Genomic DNA, 17,129 nt, shown 5'->3' with positions numbered 1-17,129 from the left:
GCGGCAAGTCAGGGGCATTTTCTCAGACCACTTGTGCCAAAACCAGCGTGCCGGCAGCAGGTATTTTAATGTCCTGGCAGCCAGCGGCATGACAGACTGTTGAGAGGCCACAGGTGCTGGAGACGGGAGTTGGACGGCAGAGGGGCTCGTGTAAAAGTTGAACCAGTCCCAATGTGCTGGAAGGATGAAGGTAAGTTTCCTAGAGTGTACACAGGTAGGTCTTTGTTTAGCGAGGCTGCACGAAGGCAACGGGCTGCCATGTCCACATGTACAGGGAGGGAGGGGGTAGCAGGAGGGAGGGGACACCAGGGCCTCTTTGACTCTAAGTACGACATTAATGACTAAATGAAGCCTCTAATTGGTTCAAGAAATACTAAACTGAAAACCTGTGTTGAGAGTCCCACCTCCTGTGGGCTCTGCAGGCTGCTGATGTTTTATATCCATCTAACACATTCCACAAGCACACCAGAACAAGAGAGCATCATCGCGGCCCAGATACTGGGGTCTGACTAATGTCTGGAGTCTAGAAACCTCTCAGTACTCGGAGGTCTGTCCTGCAGGAACCTCCATCACCTGTGATTAGTTGGTGAAGCTTCTCCTCTTCTACGCTTCCTCTGGAATTTGCCTAGACTATTTTGAAAAAAAAAAAAAAGTGAAACTTTGCAGAGTTGCGATATGATGTGGATGGCGTGCGACTTATCAAAAGCTACAGCTAGCCGGGAATGTTGCCCTCAAGCTAACAAGCAGCACTTCTCTCCTGAGGGCCACACAGATTGAGGTCAAGCACACGAAGGGGCCGCACATCAGAGTGTGTTTGCTGAGCTTAAGTGACCCCCAGTATCGAACTTTCTTTGCCTTTTCTTGGCTAGTCAACAATATCAGGACTTTTTCCTTTAATTTTTCCGATGTGAAGCGTGGGAATGTTTGGTTAAAAACATTCTCTCAAGGCTTCAGACATGCAGCTTAATATTTAGATGTTAAACATGTTTAGTTAAATCATGAAATCACCGCTTAACTTCACTAGCCTCCCACTGTGAGCAAGAATTCACTCGAGGCCTTTAGTCCAATCCAAATGTAGACAACGCCCTCATGTGGCAGTTTGATGGAAGCACACCCTCACGGCACTTGTCCTCATTGAGGTCCCTCATCATAACACTGCTCTTTATTGAAGTTCTGAGGAAGCTGCGAGCAGATTGAGGGCCATGTTCTAAAGCCACATGTGTTTTTAAAGAGGACACAAGATGTGAAAATCTTTACTGATATTCTCATGTCAGATTACGTAAACATTTTTATAAAAACATTCAAACATTCATCAGGACCTGAATCCTCCAGACTGTCTGACGTCACAGCGTCAGCAACAAGAAGGCCAATACTCTCAGCACCCCGGCTCCAACACCTCAAGACAAAACATCAGAGGAAAGAGAACGTGGAACCTGGAAAATGCTTCTTTAAATTCCATGACATTTCCATGAGCGTATGGATATTGGAGCATGTAGACAAACACAGTGTGACCTATAGTTTTGTTAGCCTCAGTCTCAGAGCAGGCAAACGATCCCAGAAGAAGAAGAAGAAGAAGAAGTCTCTCAACGTGGATGTGCAAAGCAGAAGGGCGAGTCAAAGAAAACATGTCCTACGAGTTTGTAACATAAATGAAACGATAAATTGCACGTTCAGAGAGTGTGTGGCAGCTTCCTCATGGGACAGTTTATGTTATTTCTTAAAAATTAGTTGAGAATTCAAAACAGAATTTATTGAGGTGAAATTCAACAGAAAACAAGTTTGGTTGCAGCATGTGAATCAGCAGGGCGGCGGAATGGTTTCTGGATGCTTTGAGCTGCACGTATGCACACGTAGAAGTCCACACACACACACACACACACACACACACACATGCACGCCCCCAGCTTCTAGGAAAGGGCTCACGGTACATCCCGCGTCCTCAGGTCCAGTTAGTCCGCCTTGTTAAAATAAGCAAACAGCTCGTCTCGCCCTGTTTGCAGTCTGGCTTCTCTGGCACTAAATACTGGTGACAGGTGTCTTAAAGCAGGCGCAGCAGCACCTGGACTTCATTATCCAACCAGACACAGCTGGAGCACAGCCACCTGCCAACACACCCACACACACACGCACACACACACACACACACACTCACACACACAGGAGGCAGACACAGCTACACGTGCATATACACTCAGCCAGCGTCAGAACAGTGCACACACACACACACACACACGAGTGTAGTCAACCGTGCACATTAATGGTTTAAGCCATGTGCTCCTATGTGCGCACACACACACACACACACACACACACACACACACACACACACACACACACACCGTGTTAACCCTCAGTGACATAATAAGAAGCTGCCCCTCTCACATGAACCTGAGCTGCGCCACCTCAGGGACACAACACCCCCCCGACCAGAGACGAACCCCAGCTCATCGCCCCTCAAGGGAGGCAGCCTGGCCAGAGTCCCCCCTCCATCTCTGTGTCCTCTCCCATAAAAACTCCCCCATTTTCTGCTTCTTGACTAACATTTCTCCAGTTTAACAATGTTCACATGACCAAAACTTCATTCAGTGTGAAAAAATTTCACCAAAATGGCGGCATGACCTCGAGATGGAGGTAGTTGGAGCTGCTGGAAGTTCAACCACCCGAAGAAGGAAGTGATTCTTCGAATGTGACGTGCAGTCTGTGTTCGTATGTTGTCTTACTGCTGTGTGTTGTCTCACTGCTGTGTGTTGTCTCACTGCTGTGTGTTGTCTCACTGCTGTGTGTTGTCTTACTGCTGTGTGTTGTCTCACTGCTGTGTGTTGTCTTACTGCTGTGTGTTGTCTTACTGCTGTGTGTTGTCTAACTGCTGTGTGTTGTCTAACTGCTGTGTGTTGTCTAACTGCTGTGTGTTGTCTTACTGCTGTGTGTTGTCTTACTGCTGTGTGTTGCCGTGCTCGGAACTAACAAAGTTGTACTTGACTTTGTGTTGCATTTTTGAGAAACTCTACCAGTTCCAAGCCCAGAGGTGATGATCATGTTGTAAATTTGTGTTTGTCATGCAGCCAGTTTTCATGGAGGCTACTGTAACGTTCACTGATGTCCCGAGCTTTGTTTCCACAAGAGACCAAGAGCAGGTTGAGACGAACGAGGTCTTTCTTGGTCATCATCATGCAAGCCTGACACATTTCCAGCAGCCTCCCACACACACACATACACAGAGGCTAATCATTCACCTCCGTGGGTTGGTCATCAAGGTCACTGGTCGATGTGCTAACCACAGTCGATGGAGTCACCCGAGGCCGAGTGTATCCACGACCTGTGTAACCGCATCAGGAAGAACTTCAGCGTCTTCGATGCGAAGCAAAATGTCTCCAAGTGTCTGCAACCAAGCCCAGTTGCCCTCGGTTCAACCCTCCTTGGATGACAGAGAAGCAGCCGAATTTTGATGAAATTTCTGCTCTTTGGTCTTCAACACGATGAGCATATTTTCCTAACAGCTGTCACTTGAACACAATGTCCTCACTGGGCCACAATGTGCCCTCGGTCCCCACAGAGATGGAACACCAGGCGCACGCTTGGAGAAACACACTCGCAACTTCTGCATCTTTCATCACGATTCTATGGGTCTCCCCGGCTCTCTCTCACTCACACACACACACACACACACACACACACACACACACACACACACACACACACACACACACACACACACCAAGTCAGAATTGGCCTGCTGCCTCTCACTCGCCTAGACAGGGTCTTCCTCCTTACTCCCCCCTTTGCTGTCGTCTCCCAGCCGGCCGGCCAGGCACACAGGACTAAAGTAAACACAGTTCACCCCCCAACCCAACCCCCCAACCCCAGGGGCCCCTTGCCTCACTGTCCTGTTTTCGTAGCACTGGCAGCCTCAGCAGACAGACGCAGACTGACACAGAGAGACACAGTCACACACACACACACACACACACAGGCAGATACAGACACACCAAGTAACACACACACACACGGACAGACAGGACTGCACCAGTCTGATATATCAGGCCTCCACAGTAACTTGCTGGGTAGAGCAGCACCACCAGCGATGTCATTGATTGACAGCAGGTTTCATGGGGGGCCAGCGTTCCTGCGTGTCTGAGACCACCCTTAGCTCGGTCTCGCTCGCTTCAGCACCTTGATAGCTTCATCAACGGACAAGAGTTTCTGATTAATGGCTTGTTGTGGTCTGTTCAAGATTGCGTGCCATGCTGCGTCTCCACCGACACTCCGACTGCACGCTGCGTCACTGTGTGCATGGCATGACTCATCGTGCTGCTTGTTGTGGAAATTACTGGCACGACAACAGCCGGTCTCCCCTTCACCGCTCACGAAAGCTGATTGTTGACTGTTTATTAGAACCACGGCTCACAAGGACCACAAGCAGACGTGAACTGCTAAACTTGACGAATCTCAAAAAGAATTCATATCGAGACACTCGTGTCTTGGTCATAGATTCGTTAAATTAAGGGAACAATTTCTATCTCGTTGCCAGCAAACGTATATTTTCTCTCAAGGGCCACGCCAGAGCTCTGCAGGAATGGTGGGAAATCATAACAATTCCAGTCATAAATGGACTCTGGATTTTGTCACCGACAGTTTTTGATCCTGAGATCAATGATTACCTTTCGCGCCGTCTTGTGTGCTAACTCACAATCACTCAGCAGGGTAAGATTACAAGACGACATGATGTCCCCGGGACCTCTGAGTGGATCGATCACCTGCTGTTCCCTGTGAGGTGGAGATCCCAAACCACCGCAGGAAGCACTCACGATCTGTTCAAGGGGAACTGAGAACTATGGAGGAAGAACTGTTCAGAGATGGAAGCTCTTTGGGCGAAGTGTCCCTTTAAGAAGCAACCATATATCAAGGAACACGTAATCAGGGATGGGTGTTGGTTGTCAGTGTGAGGGCTCATCGTTTCTGCTCCCTGCTTCATGGACCCGACGCTTCCCTCGCAGCAGCAGTGCCTTCAGGAGCACACGGGCAAAGAGGAAAATGGATCTGAGTCCTCCCCGTCTTCTTGAGGACAAAAAACAAGAGGACATAAAGAAAGAGAGAGAGACGGGGGGTGGGAGGAAGATGATACGAGATGCAGTGAGATGAGAGAGAGAGGAACAGATGATGAGTAAGTGAGGGAGTCGAAGAAGTTGAGGGGAGGTCAGAGGAGTTTAGCTGCCCCCCGGGGCAAACAGAGGCTGGGGCGGATTGCTCACACTTGAACTATGACCCATTTACTGAATCGCCGGCGTTCCCAGGAACTCTAACAGTTCATCTGTGTCCCATTCACTCCCAATGAAATCAAAATGACACGACTCTCCAGCAGACGTCTGCGGTCGTCATGTATATTCACGATGAAAACGTAGAGAATTTGCGGTTGTGCTGAGCCGGTGAAGCAACAGGCTTCACAAACAGCTGCAGGGCAACACTTCCATGTTCCAAAATCACCCTCCTCAGCGCTCCGATGTGCAGAGGAAGTCAGTGTTTTTGGTCATATTTCAACAAAACAACAACTGTTTGGAAGCCGCTGAGCACATTAATTGGCAGTGGAGGGACTGCTGAGTATTTTGGTTCCCTTTTGAAAGTGTCTGGCGTAAAAATTTCATTCTTGGAATCAGTTACAACGGCTGCATGTCCACGCTGCCCAAAGCCGCTCTCTGCATGTAGAAACGCTACAAGTCTACAAAGGAACACACACACACACACACACACACTAATGATTTGGAGTTTCCCTTGAACAACTAAGTTTCAAGGGGGTCCTCAGCTAACGTGACTGGGCGTGAGAAGGCTGGAATTCATCATTTTACAGGTTACTCTGCTTTGCTGGGGCTTCTTTTTGAGGCCATCAAGTTAAAACAGGGGGGATAAGAACAAAGGAAACTGCTGTATGTGGCTCTACTAGAAGAGTTACAATGAGGAAGTTGGAAGTTGCCATGGAAACGATTCGGAAATGGCAGACTCCAAACTCTTGTTGGGTGATTGGATGAACCATCTGTCTACCGATGTCTGCCGCGGCTGACTTCAACCAATCAGACTGAGGAAGTGACATTGGGGCTGAAGTCAGCCGGCAGAGGAGCGCAGACATGCACTCCTTCAATGGATGAAAGTCTTCAGACGCTCTTCTCTCAACACAGAAGTACTCGCCAGAGCTGATGGAAGCCACGCTTCAGCGCCATCTGCGCCAACCTCTTCAGGAGCGACCAGTGTCATTTTGAGTCAACAGTCTAGCTGTGGTCACCGCACCCCCTATCTCCTCGAAGAATTCTGATTGGTCCAAACACCCGACATTCCAAAGCAAATGCAGAACATGAAGTCTCACGTGATCTTGTGATGTTGTGAATGGAGGGTCGGTACCACTCTGGCTGTCGAGAGCTCCAGCGGCTGCACTTGGCCGTGATGTTTCTTTTCTCTTTTCTCTGAAAAACTGAATAAAGGAAATGGTAGTGGAGCCATTTTGAAGAGACCGACCCTGAAACTACGGTGGCGTCTGTCTGCTCTTCAGCATCAACATCGGGTTGTGTGTTAGGTGAGGTCATGATGGATTCCTCAAGACAGAAACAAGTTGTGTGTTCGCGCAGCACCTCACCGAGCTGCCAGCATCAGCGGTGTGACGTGTGCATGCAGCGAACCCGGTGAAAAACATTAAAAAGCTTCATCAACCTCAAGAAAAGTTTGGTGCTCCCTCCACCATAGCGAGGGCGCTGTTAGCATAATCAGCATGTGGAGCTCAACAGTGACCCTCCTACCTTGGTCCTGGAGGGTAAAAACCCCTCCATCTTCTCCTTAGAGGAGTTGATTATCAGCTGTGATGTCATAACCATCCAAGGTCGACTCACCACTGGCGAATGGTGGCTTCTGCTCCTGTGGAAGACTCACGTTTGTAGGATATCAGCCTTGTTTGCAGAAAAAAAGCACAGTCTCTCTCACACTGGTTTACTACAATACCCACAATCCCAAAGTGTACACAGAAATGTTCACTAAACCGGTCACTGTTGGCTATTTGAAGTTGTGGGCTTCCTTGATTGTTGAGGAGGAACCTGGCTGCAGAAACATGGCTTCCCTTTGAGAGGAGGACATTTGGATATCGTAGAGCCATGAGCTGGTCACGAGACACAGACGTCCTCACAATGATGGGTCTGATGTCAATTGAAACACGGTCCTGTACCCTCACCTTATTCTCAGTTTCCATGTTCTCTTTTGCACAGAATCAACTTTTCCTGGTTGCAGTTGATCTGCTGCTGCTCGTCTCGGTTCCTGCTGCAGAACTCTTCCATGAAAACATGAACTGAAACATCAACAGAGGAACTGAACGAGACATTTACTTCTGGAAGCGCTCTGCCAATGGGCCGCCAGTGATGAGCGCTATGACATGTTTGAACTGTCTGTTACAGGTGAAAGTAATCTATTACAGGAGCAGGTTACCCCCAGTACTGCCAGACTGGCTTCCCTGACAGTAACAGACCATGTCAGGAGAGCATCAGTTGCTCTGTGACTGTTCTGGACCCACAGGACAGCTGGGAGAAATCTGGTGGCCCAGACGCAGTCGCCGTGGCTGTCAAGGTCAGTCCAGCATCCCTCAGCTCTCCAGGAGCCACATCAGGATCTAACAGAAAACCCTGAGTTCTGGAACCCTTCAACAAGGCCGGAGCGTTTGGAGCCACGTTTGAGCAGGAGTCTCTTTAGCAAGTTTTGAGAGGGAAACTCAACAGGCAGGATGTGGGAGGTTTTATCCTGTAATTCTCAGCAACAGTTTACAGCCACAAAAACCAGAATCCACAGTTTGACATGTAGCACTGGCACGGACGTTAGCTTCAACCTCACCTCTTACACACACACACAGTTATACACACACATCTTCCATCAGCTGACAAGTTTCCAGACAGACTCTGGCCTCTCTACACACATGCATGCACACAAACACACACACGTCTGAGGGAGAGTCAGCATAATTTTGTGGATTTGTTTTGGTCTGGTGCAAAACACAAGTCTCATTGGATCTGGTGTGCCTCGTAAACACACACACACACACACACACACACACACACACACACAAAAGCACATGCAGACATGCAAACACACACTAAATCACTAAACACAAAAATGAGGCACACAAAAGCACACAAACTTCAATGTTCCAAAAACACACACACACACACACACACACACACACACACACACACACACACACACACACAAGGTTCAAATATTTACCCACTCACCTCCCCTGCAGCAGTCCAAGGGCGTCTCAGGCTGTGTTGAGGATGCCGCTCACTGTGTGTGTGTGTGTGTGTGTGTGTGTGTGTGTGTGTGTGTGTGTGTGTGAGTGTGTGGATGTGTATGTGTCTGTTAGTGTGTGTTTGTGTGTGTGTGTGTGTTAGCGTGCCAGCGACAGCGATGGTGTGTTGTGGTGTGTCGGTGAGTGCTGCTGTCGCTGTAGAGTGAAGAAGGAGAGACACAGAGAGGGAGGACGAAAGAGGGGAAGGGAGGGAGGTAAGGTGTGCTCTCTCCCTGCATCCCTCTTCCTCCTCCTCCTCCTTAGTCAGCAGGAGCAGCAGAGTAGCAGAGTGGCAGCAAGGGAGGAGGTGGGACAATCAGAGGGGGGAAAACTCAGGAGCAACCATGCCCAGGACTGAGGCAAAAACTACAATCCACTGACAACCTACACCTTCAGCTTGTTGTTGGGGTAAAAATTACAGACAGACAGGCAGGAAGACAGACAGACAGAAAGACAGAGACAGACAAGCAGACAGACATAGAGACAGACAGACAGACAAGCAAGCAGACAGGCAGGAAGACAGACAGAGAGACAGACAAGCAGACAGACACAGAGACAGACAGACAGACAAGCAAGCAGACAGACAGACACAGAGACAGACAGACAAGCAAGCAGACAGACAGGCAGGCAGGCAGGAAGACAGAGAGACAGACAAACAGACAGACACAGAGACAGACAAGCAAGCAGACAGGCGAGTAAGCAGACACAGACAGACGGAGATAGGAGACAGAGGAGAACTCACTATTTCCCACAGTGCTCTCCTCCCTCGGGTCCTCCAGACTGAGCTGGAACATCAGTTTCCAGAGGAGACTTTCTCCTGTCTTTTTTCAAAGGTTAGCCAACACCAACATCTGAATCAGGCAAAACTGATAGCAGTGCTCTTTTCAGTTCACAGTAAAATATTGTCATTGGCAATGCAGAATATTTTTAACTGTTTGGGAAAGTGTCTTATTGTCCATTGTCCCCAGCGTCAAGAAGATAGAGATGCTTCCCTAGGGAGCTGAGAGCCACGCTAGTTAGCTTAGCACAATGACTGTTAGTGGGTGGGAAGTGTTAGCGTAGCTCCGTCTCTGCCTGCATTAATATCAGCAGGGTTGTGTGTAACCTTGGTGATGAACACCAGTTTAACATGAGGAGACGTTGTAGTGGTAGAATCAGACACGTAGCCGGAACTACTTTCCTGACTGGGAGCAGTGATTTGACGCAGCACCTCCAAAGCTCCACTGGAACTTGGGTCAACAGAACCAAAGGTTTGTTGAGGACTAGAAGAGCGACTGCTGCTACTGATGATGATGAGGAGGAGGAGGATTCCTGCTGGACACACCAGCATCCTGGACCTGAGCTCGCTGATGCTAACACTTCCACCCACTACCAGCCATTGGGCTAAGCTAACTAGCCTGGACCTGAGCTCGCTGATGCTAACACTTCCCACCCACTACCAGCCATTGGGCTAAGCTAACTAGCCTGGACCTGAGCTAGCTGATGCGAACACTTCCCACCCACAACCAGCCATTGGGCTAAGCTAACTAGACTGTACCAGAGGTAGCTGATGCTAACACTTCCCACCCACTACCAGCCATTGGGCTAAGCTAACTAGACTGGACCAGAGGTAGCTCATGCTAACACTTCCCACCCTCTACCAGCCATTGGGCTAAGCTAACTAGCCTGGGTCTCAGCTCCCCGAGGGAGCGGCTCTATCTCCTGTGGTGCATTCATGATTGCCTCCTGTCTTCATTACCTAACTTCACCAGTTGAAGAGAGAGAATCTCTATAGTTTCACACATCTCATCTTGCACTCTTGCCCCTAACATCTTTGTACTCAGAAGGCCTGAAAAAAACACAAGTTCATTGACATTTACCAATGTGAAATTGTTGACTCACCAAGAGACAGTGCTGCCATGTCCCCTCGGATCCTCTCAGGGCGATGAGGATCCTGTGGAGACAAACATCCACGGTGCAGATGGAACTTTCAGGAAACATGAATGAATGTTCTTATCTTGTGCCTGCCACTAAATCGTCATCTTTTTAACCCCAACTGTTTATATATCAAATGTACAAGCATTCACCTCATCCATGCATTCATCTTAAAACAATACGTCACCCAGAACACGTCCATTCCTTGTGACCATGAGCGACTGTGAAGAACCATGACCAGTTTGTGCGTTCAGTTTAACTCATTCTGGATCGTGCTGAACTAGACCGCGTTTAGCTCTCTGAAACCAGTCTAAGATTAGGGAGACCTGGATTATACTAGAAGACGAGCAGGACAGTTTAGCTGCTGTTAGCAGTCAGTCTCCATGAGCCTGAAGCTAAATATACGTGGCTGGCCCTTTCTGCATTCTGGGGTCACTGAGAAGTGAGGCAGAAGGGAAAACATATTTGTGAGTTTAAGACTCCTGTTAGTGAGGACTTGGAGGATTTTTTTAATGAAATATGCCTTTAAGAAAGATGTTGTGCGTGTTTGCGCACAGGACACAGGAGCATAACTTCACGGATGATTTAAATCTGACAGGATCGGCATGTTGGGAGCGTTCCAAGGGATTTCTTTGTTGTGTTTTTATGATATTGTTGATGCGTACAAAATACCGTCAGTGTTCGTGTATGAAGATAAATGTTATCTGTCACGTTAAATGTTATCTGTTAATTGTCTAAACCTTTCATTTTTCTATTCCTTTAAGTGATGGTTGACTGGGATTCCTTCTTTTCCGAAACAGAGAGGAAGCCAAAAACAGATGGGAGCTCAGACAGAGGAATGAGAGGCGAGGAGAGACGAGTGAATGATGAGAGGACGTTCAGACGTCTGAGGACCACCATGTCTGCCCACCATGTCATCCTCCCCTCTTTTTCCTCGTCTGTCTGTCTCACTCCCCCTGCTTTATTACTCTTTCTCCTCATCTCTCGCATGTTTTTCTCCATCTTTCTAGGCTGTTATTTCTTGCCTCTCCCTCTCCTGCTCTTTATGTTTCTTCCTCTCTCTTCTTCTGCTCTTTTCTTTCCCTTCGCTGTGTTTCTCCAGCTGTCTCTTTTTCTCTCCATCGCCTCGCCACTTCCCCTCACTCTCTCTCTAATCCTCTCACTCTTTGGTCTCCGTTGCTTCTCTCTCCTCCGTCCTGATCTTGATAACCGAGTCACAGTGAGGAGCGTTGATCATTCGATGTTACTCAGGAAAGCCAACAACCTCAATGGTTCTAACTTCCCAACCTGAGCACAATCTCACTAACATGCATTTTGAAGCTGGAGGGAACTCGCAGAGCCTCCACCAAGGACTTATGATGTCACCAGGTCCCGTTCAGGTCCAAAGCTGAGCTGACTGTTCCTGAACCCAAGTCTCATCATCCTCCCCAACTGCATCATCGTGGGCTATGGCAGCAACCAGCTGGGGGTGCAACTCAACTATTTTAGCGAAACAGCAAGAACGGAATGTTCAGCAGCCGACAGGCCGCTGTAGAAATCAGACGTCCACCCGCGGCTGCTTCCTGTAACAGCTCTGATTGGTCGACGGGACGACAGTGACCGGAGTGGTAACAGGAACGTTTTCAGACTAAAAACCAGGTTCAGACTCACTGAAGTTGTCAGTGCAATGATGGATCGATGGGTCAAAGCCTCCTGACAGTCAGAGATGTTCCAGGCTGGATGGTTAAGCTTGTGAGAGGGAGATTTTCACTCTGGAGCGCCTGAAACGAAGCAGCACTCAGCTCAGCCTCTCACTCTCACTAAACCCCTGGTTACGATCACAATATCACCATCAGAGACACAATGTTCTCCTCTGTTACTGCCGATTAGTAACACACTAAAGTACTTGCTACATCCAATCCTGCATGATAATGCGTCACACATTCGGTGTGGGACTGTTTCACGTTAACCACCTTGATCTGGTTTACCTGACAACAACATGAGAGCAGCAGAAGGAAGCTGAACATGACTGCAGCGCCGCAAACCCTCGCGGCCCCTTCATCTCTCCACATCCATCTCCTACTCTCATCCTCCTCATCTCTTCTTGTTCTTCCCCCAACCCAACCCATCTCTTTCTTTCATATCTCACCCCTTTCCTCTTTATCTGTCAATAAATTCCTCTTTTTCCCACTTTCCCTTGCCTCTCTCTTTACCTCTCTACCCCATCTATCCCTGTCTGCTGCCAGAGTGTCTCCTGGCTACATTGGCTGCCGCTTCGCTCCAACGCCAGATTTGCACTCTGATAGATCAAGTTCAGAGAGGTCGCCAGGCCGGAGGAATAAGCTCCACCCATCAATGAAAGTACAGAGAAAATGTGTTGCACAAGGGCCTAGAAAACTCCCAGAGGAGTGTGTGTGTGTGTGTGTGTGTGTGTGTGTGTGTGTGTTTGTGTGTGTGTTTGTGCGTCCGTCTGTTTGCCAGTTTAGGGGATGCCAAACAAAGTCTGCAGTCATTACGGTTGGCACATGGAGACAAAGGACAATTAAAGGAGTTATAAACACAACCGCAAATAGAGGAAAAAAGAAAAGAGCTTCTCATTCTGGTTTCAGAAAAGTGTGAAACAAACACACTTCACCCAGAAAAACAAAGTAGACAAAGAAATACTTCAAAAGTCAAAAACACAGTGTAGCTGGTATTGCTGACCATTCGGTCCCTTCGTCACCAGGTCAGTGACCTGAACTCAGCTGTGTGGTTCCCAGCAGCTGGAGATACTGGCAGATTCAGGTCTACATCAGATCCACCAGTAAACACCAGACCGGTGGATGGTGGAGGTTCAGTTCTACATCAGATCCACCAGTAAACACCAGACTGGTGGATGGTGGAGGTTCAGTTCTACATCAGATCCACCAGTAAACACCAGACTGGTGGATGGTGGAGGTTCAGTTCTACATCAGATCCACCAGTAAACACCAGACCGGAGGACGGTGGAGGTTCAGTTCTACATCAGATCCACCAGTAAACACCAGACCGGAGGACGGTGGAGTGGTGGAGAGTCTAAAGGAGCCTACAGAGGTTGTTGAGGTCATTAAAGGTCATCACGCTGTCACGTCCCAGACATCTAGAGGAGCTAAATTCCTCCCTCATGCAGAAGCTTCAATCGGCCTCTAATCAACCTGGAGTGCTGCCATGTTCCGTAGGAACCCTGCAGTGTTGAACCCCAGAACCATCAGGGTGGGTGAGCTTCAGCAAAAACAAGCCATTTCTGGACAAAGAGACAAACTTCATTCCGTCTCAGCCCCAGGAATCGTCTATCTGCTGTTACACTGTGACACAGCTGGTTAACTCGTTTAGTTTGTGATGAAAAAAGGTAAACTGGAAGCAAGCCTGATTGCAACCAGCAGTGAGGGGACACATCACCAGCCACCATTCCGGAGAGCGATGTGCTCCAGTGCACAAATGGATTCCTCCCTGTTGGTGTGTACTGGTACAACAGCAGGAGACACATTAACAGACAGTGGAGCTGTAAGTGAAGCTTGACTGAAGTAAAAGTACTGAATGAGAGTGAGACATGTGAGAGGGAACCTGGTGGTTTGTGACAACAGAAACTAGGCTGGTGACCAAAGGTATCATCGGAGTGGTGTAGTAATCCTTTGACACCTGAACACAACATGGCACAAACTGTCAGGATTCGCTACAATGTCAGCTGTCAGTGTAAGAATGAAGGAGATTCATTTCCACTCGTATGCAACAGACGTGGGGCAGTTTTATTTGGTCGAGTCTGAAACCGTCCTCATCCAGAGAAAAAACAGGGCTTAATTCAAGTTTGATGAAAAAGAGGACTGGCCAAAAGCCTCGGTGAGGGAAACTCTACAAAAGATATAATTTCCTGTTTATTAAGTTGTTTTATATAATTAAAGGAGGTTTAAAGGAATTTTAATCCAAACAAACAATGACATTCAAAAGTCGATGAGCTGAAAGCAACGATAGGAATATGAGGATGAGCTCGCATTCAGGCTCCTCACCTGTTCTTGCTAACGCTGGCTCGTCCTGAGTGACCGGCCGTCTCTGAGCACGAACCTCCACTTATTTGTGAAAGAAGGCCCAAGGGGGTCAGAGGTCACTGCTATTTATTACTGAATCAAAAGGAAGCCCAGTGTTTTTTCAGATGCGTCCAGGAAGTCTGCTCTACATTCCCACACTAACCCGCCGTGTTTAGACTGAGGGGTCCTGAGGTGAAAGTCACCACAGGCCACCAGCTCTCCTGCACCACGAGAGCTGAGGCTGCTCACATTTCACTGTCTGTATCCTTCACATTCAGTCCAGCAGAGCCCCAAATCCACACCAGACACACTTTCTATGATCCTTCTGACTGAGATGAAGCAGATTCAGTTTTTACCCAGATGGATGTTGATGTCATGAAGTTCATCTTTGTTCTCTGAGTTCTTTTTTCAGTCTTAAAGCAATACTTCACCCTAAACTACCTAATAGGTGTCTGGAACTCACACAGACTTTTCTCCCTCTCTGAAACTTCTCTTTGATTCCAGAAGCCACAAAAAGCCAGCGACGTGTTGTTCGCTTAGAGCCAGTAGAGTGATGGCTAACAACAGCAAAGCTGCTAATTGTCCATTTTCCACCTCTCCAGGTGTCACGCGGGTCGTCTTCATGAAGACGTATCCTCAGTATCCCACTGAGACTTTGACGGGAAGACTTCTGCTTCGGTGCTGCAGTGACCAGCTTGTGTCAAAGTGTTCAGCTCAATGTGCCAGTTGAAGATCTGACTGTATTTTTACCGTTTGGAGCTGATGAGGTTTGTGCTGCAGAGGGATAAAGCATGTGAAGCCTCTCACATCCAGTGACAACATGAATGCTTGACAAAATCACCCTTTGGTCTTTGAAAACACATTTTCAGCACATTTCCCTTCAGTCAACAAGTGTAGCACATGTGCCATTAGACAACAAATATTCTGGACTTGGGAGTCAGTTTCTAGCTTCAACTACCACAGAGAACCAGCAGCAGGTCGGGGAACTGAGAGGGACGGTTACGACCGCGACAATGTGTTTCACAACCTTGCAACAGTTCTTGACGCTTCAGTAAATACTGTCATCGGTCCTGGAGGACGCTGCTGCCCCAACTGTCCCTGTCAACATCTCTCTCAGAGACCTTAACCCTTCTCGCCTTTCCCCCACTTTCACATTCCAAAGTTCATCCTGACCTTTTGACCACCAGGTCTTAGGGTGCTTGGGAACAGGTTGTCTAAGGTCACTCAGCTCATTCCAGTCAAGGGACAGTGGCCCAAATGAGGAATCTCTCCTCTTGCAGCAGTTTACCTCACTGAGGGCTGTTAACCCACAGGTGGGCCGTACGCATGCATGACTGGCATTACTGGGAATTAATGGAGTCTATCAACCCGTGTCAAAAAGAAAGTGAAAGGGAATTCCTGGGTCTGACCCAAGCGTATCATGCTCCACCGCTCCACAAGCTTTATACAAATGGCTCCAATTGGTTTTGCGTAGTCCTGCTTACACAGACGACAAAATGAACTCAAACCCCTTGGCTGAGTGAAAGAAATCTTTCACTATGTACGATGTAACAAAACGTGCGTCTGGACAGCTTTAGACGGGACCACAAAGGTTGCTAAGCAAACAGGAGAGTGGAGTTCCTGGCAGAGGGTTTGGTCAGGCCACAGCAACATTTCCGAAACCATCAGGCCTCAGAGTTTGTTTCCAGCTTCAGCCACGGCGGCTCATGTTTCTTAAACACTCCGAGAATCTGAGGCGTGGGGTAATACTGCACCCTTTGTGCTGCTGCCTCCAGCCCTGAGCAGGTGTAACAGCTGAGAGGAGGGCAACTGTCTCACCACCATCATGGGACCAGAGCACAGACCGAGCCTCTCTGGGAACAACAGCACAGTGAGGAGTCAAATATGGCTTCACTAAGAGACTAGGAGCAGAAAATAGCCTCATCTGGTCCAAGAGTACTGAGATACTGAGGAAACCGTAGCTGAGAACTGCTTCAGCTCAGCCAAGGCAGAAGGTTTTCAGCTGCAGAAATACGTCCAGTCTTCTGTCTGATGCTTCCTTTGCTTTGTGATCCAAAATCAGTTGAGCTTGTCATCATATTTTACCTAAAAGTGTCAGTTGGGTATCAAGTACTCACAGGTAGATGCCTCGAAGTGGTGAAGAAGTTTCCCCCCCTCTTGGTGAGTCCGGATTTCAGAAAACTGTGCTGGACGCGACTGGAGAGAAAATGCTAACAGCAGCAAAACTGTACAAAACTTCTGTACACGCACTCTTAACCACACGGTCCAGAGTAATCCCGCACATAATCCAGTCACATGCTCAGTAATCCACAAACACTTCCATTTGAGCCGAAAAATACCCAACCACACCCCTTGGGTCCCACTCTCAGATGATAGTGGCTAGCTGTTTGTTCAATGATGAGCATCCACATTGATCAAAAAAATTGGTGTTAATGCAACCCAGTTCGCAAGAACGCCACCTTTTTTTTGGCTCGGCGGGTAAGTCAGGGCGAACATCCATGACACGCAGGTTTGGCTAACAGCGGTCACAGTTCTGATTCGCCATGAGCCGTTTGAGTTGGAGAACAACTTCATTTAATTTGTTGGCACTTGAGGTTTTGAAAAAGTGACAGTTCTTTTCCAGCATTATTTGTTCCCTTCTCTTGCTCTTTTTCTTGTGCCTTTACACCCGTTCTTCTCCACAATGGTGCATCATACCCCCTTTCTTGTATCAGATTTCCGGAGCGAGTGCTGGCTTTTTTGGGAGTTGATTGGATGTCCCGTTTGGGGACACTTCTGACGTTATGAAAGACTGGGAAAGTCCTGTGTGAGGTCAGTGGTGAAGGAGTTGCCAGGAGAGAACAGGACAGTCCACTGTGAGTCATGTTGCGAGTTTATTTGGTTTTCTG

The 17,129-nt window shown here is 48.2% G+C and overlaps 1 protein-coding gene across 5 annotated transcripts in view; it reads right to left on the bottom strand.

Annotated features, from left to right (window-relative positions):
- Window positions 1-16,913, bottom strand: part of ttc16 (tetratricopeptide repeat domain 16) — a 34,807-nt gene extending 17,894 nt beyond the window's left edge. For 2 of the 5 annotated variants that reach the window (XM_086205723.1, XM_086205725.1), the window contains exons 1-3: window positions 16,359-16,913; window positions 10,190-10,241; window positions 9,051-9,129 (exon numbers count right to left, since the gene is read on the bottom strand). The gene's annotated coding sequence lies outside the window, so the exon portion shown is untranslated. Of the gene's footprint in view, window positions 1-8,252; window positions 9,007-9,050; window positions 9,175-10,189; window positions 10,242-16,358 lie in introns of those variants that run through there. The other 3 variants (XM_086205724.1, XM_086205727.1, XM_086205726.1) reach the window with 3 other exon arrangements.
- Between the last annotated feature and the right edge of the window lie 216 nt (window positions 16,914-17,129).

Source organism: Aulostomus chinensis, chromosome 6, assembly GCF_037954235.1.
Source record: "Aulostomus chinensis isolate RoL2024-O1b breed Wild chromosome 6, RoL_Achi_v1.0, whole genome shotgun sequence".
NCBI classification, from domain to species: domain Eukaryota; kingdom Metazoa; phylum Chordata; class Actinopteri; order Syngnathiformes; family Aulostomidae; genus Aulostomus; species Aulostomus chinensis.
The sequence above is the reverse complement of the archived record's forward strand: the minus strand, read 5'-3'. Positions and strand labels throughout refer to the sequence as shown.